We start from the raw sequence: 8735 nt of genomic DNA, 5'->3' as shown, positions 1-8735 counted from the left end.
TTCATTAAAAAACGTAAGTAGAACCATATGCATCTTCCTGAAAAGATCAATTATTAAACACATGAGAAGACAACTACGACTAAAGGGAAAAGTAGACTCTATACATTCTCTTAAGTTTAAGAGCCATAGTTTCAAAAGTGAGATGAATGCTTCAACATACAATTGTGTTCCTCATTTTGGGTATGCATGGATGTTTAAACACCTAAATTAATATTTAGCTGCATAAGCAGGATTAGCAAATAGTACACATTTATCCACATAATTGTGTTGACAGATGTTAGACTTCCTTCTTTTAAAATGTTGCTTTAACAAAATTGATTAAGCATCTGTGAGCAAAGCCTGACAGATGCAAAAGAAACTGAAGCTGTCTTTGCATACAGTGAACACGTCAGTCAAGAGCACCAGCACCTTTTCCACGCTACCCTGTTAAAAGCCTAAAGTTCTTGGTCACAGGGGACTAGCAGTACAAGAATAGTTTGGTTTACATGACTATTAGGATTTTTTATGGTTTTCTAGATAATTTCTATAAAATTCTCAACTGACACCTTTAAGGATGTGTCTGTTTTTCCCTTTGTTCTGTAACAGATGCAGTAGTGAGCCTTTTTTAAAAAAAGAGCTTGTGATACCAATTAATTCCATGGAAGCTTCCCAGCAGCTGCTATGTTGCAACAAGTTTTGTCACCATTGACATATTTAAACTGATGAAAAGCTCCATATGTTTTAACAAGGTCCCTGAGCCATCTCAGTCCTCCAGTTTAGCTGCAGTTCAGTCCCAGAATAAACATAATTCAATATTCACAAAAATTACACCTATCCATGGTAGAAAGTATAGTGAAAGAACATAGCTGATATCCTATAAAAACCGTTCTCTGTCTTAGCAGAGAAAAGGTTTTATTAGAGTTGTATCTCTGAAACCATATTGGTACTCACTGTTCATATCTGAGGTAAACCGGGAGAGGGGAAACCAGAGTAGAGCTCTGGCTTTGAGTAACAAAGACACTAAAAATTTCTAAAAATGCTACTATCCTCACAATAAGTAATTAATGCCTTAATCTCAAAAAGGTGGGTTTTTTCCTTTATCTAGATACATACCTTAATATCCATTAAATAGCTTTTTGTTTTAAGATAGCAAGATTCCATTCAACGTTTCCAATGTCACTGCATGATTTCTAGATCAGATCATGTCTTAAGCACTTTGGTTGACTGAAATTTTCGTTTGCATTTTATCATACTAGAAACAGCATTGCAGACATTACATTAGCAATGGAACCTGATACTGTAAATGCAGAGTCAAGCAAATATAGTGAAGCAAGTGAAATACTTCACAACCTGGGACTACTTTAATATGAAATTTTAGTATACCCCTGCCAGAATGTTTTTTTAACCAAGCAGAAAGACAGTGGAGCACCACTGTATTGATCCCAGCAAAGACATAGGAACCACCAAACAAGGAACATGATGCAAAATCACTGTAAGGGACTGACTATGTCTGATAAGGAACAGTGAAGAGGAACACAGTACAGGGTTCTGAACTAGAAAAAGATGTAGGAAATATATCCATGTCATGAATGAATGACCTGATATCTTTTTAAAATAAATTATGCAGGAAAGCATGGTATGATGAAATGCAAATTTCTTTGGCACTTGACAACTCTATTGACTACTTAATCAGGGAGAATTCTCATAGAGCATGCAAAAAATTCATACTAAATTAGTATCTATTTCACAGGCAAGCTAATTTGGTGTAGTGGTTAGAATTATAAATGATGAATAATAGCTTTTCATTTTATTAAGCATTCACATCTAATGGTCTTTAAATGTCTTAATAGAACCAGCAACAACAAAAAACTTAGTGAATAACTAACGAATCACTGTTCCCTAAGTGATCCTAAAATCACTTAGGATGTAAGGATTGCATATAAAAAAAATAAAACACACTAGAGATGAGATACATTTAATCCCTTACGCTGTTAATAAATTTATTATGCAAAAAAGAAATGGAAACAGCTAGTGATCCCTGAAGGACTGTTGCTGCTTTCAGTGTTACCTCAGATGCCACAAAAACTCCCCGGGTATAGAATAAGTCAAGTGCATAATGCTTTAATACAGAAAAATAGTGTTAACAATTAAATCTCTATTTAGGAATTTGACTCAAAGTAAGGTCATACAGCACAGTATGAACAAACTACTATATGGTAATATTTGTGGAGCAATAGCCTACACAGACAGGCTATTGCACTATTATATAGAAGCTCCAGAATTAAGCCACTTCTGTTTGTTTCTGCAACTGGTCACCCAAATCCATTCTTAAGCACACAGAATGGAAATTTTTAATCATATGGGATTTTCTGGAGTTTTGCTTTGATTGGTTGTATGGTTTAGGCATTTAGTTTTGTTAAGTGAACCAGAAAGCTGATAGATAGGATGAGTTTACAGGAGAAATATATTTAAGTATGCAGCAATATTTTTGTGCTTTTTAATTCATTAGCTTTTTCAGTAATAAAATATGGAACAAGATGTAGTGTAAAAGTGCTGGCACTGTCTGTTGCAGTATGCAGTTTCTGTTTGGTTCATTAATTCCCTTACATTCTTCAAGGGAGATGTAAAATTCACTCTTGAATATCCTAAGTTCCACATAAGCACAAAATTATTGTTCCACTGACATTGCTGTAAATGTTTCCTGTTAACTTAGCAGGCAGAATCTAATTTAAATTTTCTGTTACAAACATCACAGAGACTTACCTATTAATAGCTTCTAATAATCGCATAGCATTCTGAAAGTCAGGCTTTCTAATAGAAATAAATGTTGAAACTATTGCATTTGTAAAGCTGATAGAGATCAATTAAGTAGAAGCGCACAGAGCATATACCTGAGGAAGGATGGAATAGGCAGTACCAAAATAACACTGCATTTCAAGTCGAAAAACAGTAACAAGAAAACTGCTGTGCTGAAGTGCTTGGGGCTGAGTCCTATATTCCTGAAGCAGACAGAGTTCTGCCTCTTATCTATATGTATTACTATAAATAATATAGAAATTATTTAATGCTGAAGAATACATTTACATCCTAATTATCACTTACGTATTTTTCCTTCTGGTTGGTTGTAATGAACTCCCAATATTTCTATTAAGGATTCTGCGGTATCTGTCCTCTTTACTTTACAGCAGTTATGAAGTCATGAATAGAGGTGGGGAAACCTATCCTATTACCATTATTCTATACAGCAGTCTTACTAAAATGGATTTTTTCCTCTATTAATTATTCCAGTGTCCAGTTCTGGCTAGGTTTAAAATGACTCAAAAGACTTTTAGGATTCCTTTGAGAAAGATATCTACTTTCCAAAATCCACATATCAATTGTGAACTTCTATCTATTATCCTTTGTTCTTTTTTGACCTGTTAAATTTTCATTGAAAACCCATGAGATAAACTAAAACTTAAGTAGTGTTTACTGCACATTTAGTCCTACCCTGAAGAAAAATTCCAAGTACTAATAGTTTTAGTTGCATTTCCAAAGCAACTATATTAAAATTGCATTTTCAACTTTTGGTTGTAGTTATGAAAACTTTCTAAATCTCACAATTCGTCCTGAAGGCTGCCAGCTGTAATTTTTATTCCCGTTAAAAAACAGATGCCGTAGGCTAAAAGAAAAATTACAAAACAATCCATTCATAAATAATGGTAAGTACATGAATTCTGTTAATGAACCAATTACATAACAATAGTATTCAAATTAACCATTTATAGGAATAAAATTATTGCTAGTTTTAGTGTTTGACATAACAAATGCTTTAATTAGGCTTTTAGTCAAGTATCTAGTCATCTTCAGGGCCTCTCAATGGCTACTGGAAAGTATTTCTCAAGAAAAGCTCACAACATCCTAAAATAGGTGAGCTTAATTGCCCTTCAGAAGCAAGGATCTCTCTCTGATGTTTATAGCAGGTGATTTGAGCAGCTGGCTGAGGCATCTAAAAGTGAAGTATCTACTTCAATGCTAGAGAAGATCAATCCTACCCAGTTTTCTTTTGATCTCTCTCCCCTTACGTTGCCTTAGCCCCTTAAAGGTAGCCAAATATCCCAGACCTTAAGATCTTTAAAATAAGATTATGTACAATAAGTGTCATATTTTATTAATTCATGTACCCTCACCTGGGGAAACTCTCCAGTGCTTTGCAAGAGACCTTTTTATCATAGTTTAAAAATTTGTTTCAGCAGAGTTTTACATTCTCAAGTTTCCCAGTTTCGGGAATACCTAGGATTTAACATTGCAATGGCATTTTTAGTTAGATTTTCTTTAGAATATTTTAGTGCCTTTCATGTTGTAGTGAGATCTGCTTTTGTCTTGGGGACACAATAGTTTCATAATAAAGTGCTAGAATTTAAATAGCACTCTGCAAATTATACCATTCTTTCCTAATCCCTTTCTGACTATTGTCCATCCACAAAGATTATTATGTGACAGTGCTTAAGCCTACTCTTTTTGCACCTGATACCTCCCTCCACCGCATCCTATCCTCTGTTTTACCTGCAGCTTGCACAAAGAACGCTGGAGGTCACTCTAGCATTGCTCAAGTAACAATTTGCTCTTAAAAACACACGCATTTTTTATATAAACACACACACATACATATATATATAAAAGCATATCTATTTCAGCAAAATATGTGTGTGTATATATATATAAAATCTTAAATAACACTTTCTGTGTCATGTACACCAGGCAACCAACTCTCATGGTTTATTATCTCTTACTGAAATTGTGCATTTCTTAGTTCCCTCTGCTATTCATGTGAAAAAAGAAGGGTTTTTTTTAAGTCCTGCTAGAAAATAAAGACTCCTAAATTCAAAATAAAATAAAAGCTAGCCATTACAAATTGTCAGACATAAGAGGTACAGTATATTTCCATGTTTCAATGACTTATTGGCAAGACTGGCATAAATTTGGACCAGGTAAGCTAAAGAATATTAAAATTTTAGAAATGTAGTTACACTGTGATGGGCTTTCCTCTTGTCATATATACCGAGTTACTACCCACACTCCTTGAATTTAAGATCTTAATCATCAACTTACCAGATATGAAGAAATAAGTACAATAATGTTATTGCAATCCTTTTATGTTATTGAGGTTTAAATACTACCAGTATAGGGCAGGAAACTGAACTAATTATTATGCTTGCATATATATTCCATTTGAATGTTTTTTCATGTTCTTAGCTCAGTGAGTTGATCCGCCAAGTCACCTCTTATTGAGGTATAACAGGGCATTCATACCCTTTGCTCCAAGGTTCAGGATGGCATCTGTACATATGTAAATTATTCAAAATGTGAATAAACCACTTTTACTGAGTATAAATAAGAGTAATTGGTTGTACTGAATCACCACATTCAAAGTGGAATACCAAGGCATAGAAGGGACAGGTGTCTCCTTTTACTTCTGATTTGTTTAATTATGAAGTTATGAAGGACTGCTAGGTGCAATGAGAAATCGGAGAGGAGTATCACTGTAAAGGGTTCATTATTTTAAACTGATGGTAGCGCCCTTCTATCATATCAGGATGTGTGTACATTTTAAGATGTCTCTTTCCCAGTCTGTGTTCCTTGCTTTAACTACTTGGCAAAAGCCTATGGGCCAGGATTGGTTAGACTATAGGGTTTCACCTTCCAAGGAAGGCTTGAGGCAGAACAGCTGCCCTCGAGTGTTCCCTTTAGCTACAGATCCAAACCCTCAGCGCTCACCAGCTTAGAAACACATTGGTTCTGCCTCTATAGTATAGTATACCTCGCTACGTAATGCGAGATATACTCCATCAGGCACCCAGCACTTTCCTCGTTGACAATCTGCAGGCAGTCTGTATGTCTTTGTGTCAGGCTAAACCACACAAAACTGCGCTGAGGCATACAGCACTCCAACGGCCATGTTCATACCAATCACAAGGCCAGGTTGGTAACTTTATTTCCTGCAACAGATCAATTAGCTGGAAAGAGGAGGCCTGGAGTTGCCGTTAGTAGATAGTGGAGGCATTCTCATTGAGACTGAGCCTGGTTTGAGCTCCCCAGATGTATTCAGTCTAAATGTCTATAACCATCCCTCTCTTTCTTCCATGTAAATAAGTCCTTATCTATTCTATTCCATCTATTATTGAGACCACATTGTAATTTATCTTTGCTGCATCTTGTTTGGGATTCCTGCATTTTGCATAGCATCAGAATACAAGTTTCTCTCCAGTGTAATTTTCAGTAGATTTAAAACATGGTTCTGTAATTTAGTATTAATGCCAATTAACTTCATTCTTGAGACAAAGGAATTGTGCTATTATAGTCTGGGGCAATTATTAGAACAGAGGTCAAATAGCATGAGAGCTTTGGTGATGTGAACTTTTGTATAGTACAGATTTTAATGATACCATTCAAGCTGATTTTGCTTGCTATCGAGCCCATGTAAAAACAGTAATAAATGTACTCATTTCTTATTTTCTCTTGAATACTTTCTTTACACAGCTCAAAACCTCTCTGTAGGTAACTAATAATTTCCATATTTTCTCAGCTTAAAAAAGTATTATTCTAAAATGTATTAGATATCTATATGTATTAGATAGCCAAAACTTTAAACTAAAGAGCTTATTTAATATTTCAGTCAAGAAAAGGAGTACTTAAAAAAAGACCCTCCTCCAGTGAAACATAACGAAAAAATTGTCTAGATTTCTCCAAAATTATTATACTTAAATACTACTGTAGTAGAATTAAATGCAAGAATTGTTTCTGAAGTCTAAAAATAAAACCATTTTGATTTAGACTTTAAGAATATTTGTATATATGATTCCCAGTGACGTAGTGGAATTTTTGCAGTTTTCTTCAATGGGAATAACACAATAAGGCATCAGGAAAAGCAGAGTAGGCAAATTTTATATTCCATTTAGATAAGACGGAATTTTTTTCTGTCACAAGTAGTCCTTAATAACTGGGCAGAATTCAAATTCTAGAGCATTTTTAGAGTTTTCTGTTAGGTTTCCCAGGTTAAAAAAATATATTCATACAAATAACACACAAAACTCAGGTGACTACATGCTTTGTTCAACTGTGTGTTGCACAGATCTCTAGGTCATTAAATAACCTTAGGTGTCAAAGGCTTTATTTCATGACTAGACTAGATCTAATATTGGTCTAAGCTGTTTCCCTTTAAACATCCTGGAAGTTTCATCTGGTCAGAAGCTGAAGATTTTGTGTATTTGTCCAGGATTTATAGATGTCCAAGACTTCAGTCAAAGCTTCCACTAGGCTGCTGAAACTGGAAATCTCCATTCTATCCATCATGCATATGCTATGAGGCAAATAAATATATGAAGCATATGAAGACCAATATATAGCTCATATGCATGAACTTCTGTCCAGGAAAAAGTGACAGCCCTGGTTCAATCCCTTTAGAAATGGATAGAAGAAATACTCTTACTTTAAGGTGCATTTCCAAATCTGAGTTTTAATGTATTGTCATAATTCAGTTCCCTTTAACTGTGACTAGTAAAAATGTTCTTACATTTCATAAGATTTTCCTAAAACAGTTTATAACTTTTGTGGATTTCAAGCAGTCTCTTTTGTAAAGAAAATTAATCTGCAGCAGATCCATTACTGTAAACAGTTCTGCTCCTTGTCCCGTAAGCAAGGAAAAATAAAATCAGCTTTGTACTAAAGCCCCAACAAGTCTTTTCTGGCATTCAGATGTGAGAGAAGCACTGTTTCTCCATTAGCAAACATGATCTCTGATTGTCTCCATTTCTATTCCTGTTTTTCAGGAAGCTTCCCTTGGCTGTACTAGGCCATACTGAAGGCATGGCTTTTCTTCACTCTGCCATTCATGCAGGTTGAGCATTTGCTATTTACATAACAATCAGAATTTGGTATAATCATATTTTTCACCTTCATGTATATGAAACCATGTACACTATGGATTTATAAAGACAAAACCTTATCAGGCATAATACAGTTTATGAGAACCTTACCCAAATGCATGAAATAACATGGACATCAGCAAAACAGCTGAAATCACTTAAGATGTGAGCACATTAAGCAACCTGCAATTTAAACAAAGATTATTATGATGTTAAAATACTGAGGTGGATAGAGGGTTAAAAATGAGAATAATAAAGACTGTTGCAGAGGTTCATGTTTTTTAAATATCCTCATTAGCTAAAACAGACAGTAAACAGCACAAGCATGAGCTCTAAATTGAAAGGAAGTTTGATATCTGTTTTTGATATCCACAGTAACACTTTAAAAGACATACAGAACAGAAGGAAGAAATATACACTAATATTAACAGTGACATTGCACCCTATCCAGTAAGAGTACAGGAAAAAAATCACTAATGTGTAGTATGTATCAAGTTTTCTGTAATAATTCAGTCTTTTACTGTCTTTGCTCTAGAGGGGTAATTGAAGGTTTTCTTTCACCAGAGGCCTGCACACAACTTAAGGGACCATCCCTGTTTCTTCAGATGGTCCATAAACATTGTTGTGGCTTATCCTTTCCCGTTGAAACTAATGATAAACTCTGCACTGGTTTTAGTAATGCAGAAGTGAGCAGAGCCATGCGTGTCTGGCAGTGATCCCAAACTAACCTAGTCCTAACTGCTATTTAGTAAGGTATATAAAGATGAGGATTCAGAATATCTTTAAAACCTCTATTAACTTAAAAGCTAAAAGAATTTTAAAAGTATCTCTGAAATGCAATTAAATGACTGT

Source organism: Dromaius novaehollandiae, chromosome 6 (assembly GCF_036370855.1).
Source record: "Dromaius novaehollandiae isolate bDroNov1 chromosome 6, bDroNov1.hap1, whole genome shotgun sequence".
NCBI lineage: Eukaryota > Metazoa > Chordata > Aves > Casuariiformes > Dromaiidae > Dromaius > Dromaius novaehollandiae.
This window is presented reverse-complemented; position numbering follows the sequence as displayed.